General features: G+C 47.8%; 1 pseudogene; it reads right to left on the bottom strand.

Annotated features, from left to right (window-relative positions):
• Window positions 1–1,244: 1,244 nt before the first annotated feature.
• On the bottom strand, window positions 1,245–1,931 carry LOC147626428 (germin-like protein 8-2 pseudogene; annotated as a pseudogene).
• Window positions 1,932–2,201: the final 270 nt, after the last annotated feature.

Here is a 2,201-nt window from a genome sequence, read left to right as displayed (position 1 = left end):
GCATAATGGTTCTTGTCTTCTGTGATAGGGTCAAAGTTTCTCGTGTAGGCTAGGAAGAAAATCTTCCTTAGGCCCAAATGAAAAGGAGTTCCCTTGAAAAATGTTTAGGCTACCTTTGTTGTTGCATCAAAGTCTACTTGCAAGAATCCCCTCCCAAGTAGCCTTACATCTAGGAAGAATACTTGGAACAATCCCCTCCCAAGTAGCCTAACATCTTTAAAATGGAGTGCGAAGATGGAGGGCAAGATCGCTACTACCCAATTAAGGGCCTAGATATACGATCGGTGATCAAGGATTTTTCCAATGAAAATCGTCTTGGATTATTTTTCCAATGAAAATCGTCTTAGAGTCTTGAATATTTCTGGTGAAGAGGATGTTTCACACGGTAAGAGGGGATTAATTAGCATGATGCTAATAAAAAAAGAGGACGACTTAAACGCTATTTAAGAGTAATCCGTTATCGAGACAAAAAATCAGAAGAGGCATCCAAGCCGAGCACGGGAGGGGCAAGGAGCGGAGAACGGGAGGCAACAAGGAAGATGGAGAGGAGTATGGCTAGTAGGATGGTGGAGGAAAAGGCAATATTAAAGAGGTGTGAGGTGGACGAAGAGCATAGGGGCAAATATGCAAAGGGGAGGGTAGTGAACGGCAAGGTTAGAAGAGAAGACGTGAAGCACGCAGAACAGGGAGCTTCACGACGCTGTATCCTAGACTTGAGCTGTTGCACCCATATGGATACCAAACAGTCGAGGACAAGTGTAATCTTACCAAGATAATATTTTTAATTAGCAAGCTAGATAAGATAATCAAATTTTAAACACAATTGGCAAGATTCATAGTTTGTGAGCCCATGTATTTTTTTGCCAATCACGTAAGAAAACAATGCCATTAATCAAAAGGGATTCATGCTAAGCGTAGTTCATTCATGAGAGTGTGTGTATAAATTGGCGGCGTGTAATTATATTCTAATAATGTAAAAAACAAGTTTTAAAACTTGGTTACACAATTGGCCAGATTCATATTTTGTAAGCCCATCTAATATTTTTGGCAATCACATAAGAAAACAGTGTTGTTATTCACAGAGACTATGTGTATAAGTTGGTGGGGAATAGTTATATTCTAAACAACGTGATGATGGCATATTTTGTGAGGCCATGTGGTTTTTTTTTTTTGGGGCCAATCATGTATAAGACAAGAAAACAGTGTCAAAAGAAATATTCACGAGTGTGTGCACTTGTGGCAGTCTAAGAAAGGGTTTTGCCGACGCTGGCGATGAGGCTTTCCACCTCATCCTTATCGATGCCGAAGGCTGTCTCTAGCACCTCCTCCGGGAGGGGTGGGTAGGCGTCGAAGAGAGCGGCGGCGAGCTGCGAGGTGCCCGGGTTCTGGCTATTGAGGGCGGAGATGGCGAGGGCGGAGTGGTCCTTGTCGGGGTTGAGCTGGAAATGCACAAGGCCGCGAGGGAAGACAAAGAGATCGCCGGGGGAGAGGGTCTGCTGAAAGAGGGTATTGTTGGGCGTGGCGGTGACGAAGCCCACCTTGAGCGTGCCCTTGGCCAGGAAGAGCACCTCGGTGGCGCGGGGATGAACGTGGGGCGGGTTTAATCCCTTGGGGTCGAAGTCGATGCGGGCGATGGACAGGCCCTGCGTGTTGAGAGCAAAGAAGTTGGCTGCGCTGGCCAGGTTGACGGACACGCCCAGCCCTTTGATAGGTTTGGCGGGATACTCAAGCATCGTGAACTTGAAGTCGGCGTCCTGCACCTCATTGGCTGGCTTGCAGGTGAACCCGTTGAGGGTGATCATGCTGGTGTTATCCGCCACACAGAAGTCCTGCAGAGGGTCTCCATCGGCGGCCCTCACTTGTTGTATGAGCGGAGACATGAGCATGACTAGTGCCAGTAGAAGCAAGCTGCTGGCTGCTGCTGCTGCCATATTGGTTTGCGGATGGAGGGAATGCGATGATGAGGAGGGAAAGCTGTGAGCGCCCTGGGATATAATTGGAGATGATCAGAATAGATCCTCATGCGCCAGACGTGGTATTTATATGCTGCAGCGGGAAAGAACAAGTCTAATTATCCGCTCGCTCGCTCTCGAAGGAACCAGTCCTATCCGCTCCAAGAAAGAGTCGCCGCTTCGACAGACCCAGTCCCCGTTCGATCCCCGCTGTCGGAATTGAGGTAGGACGTCACCGCTGATTGACGT

Source organism: Cibotium barometz, chromosome 22 (genome assembly GCF_041138505.1).
Source record: "Cibotium barometz isolate CiBa-2024 chromosome 22, ASM4113850v1, whole genome shotgun sequence".
Lineage (NCBI taxonomy): Eukaryota > Viridiplantae > Streptophyta > Polypodiopsida > Cyatheales > Cibotiaceae > Cibotium > Cibotium barometz.
The sequence above is the reverse complement of the archived record's forward strand: the minus strand, read 5'-3'. Positions and strand labels throughout refer to the sequence as shown.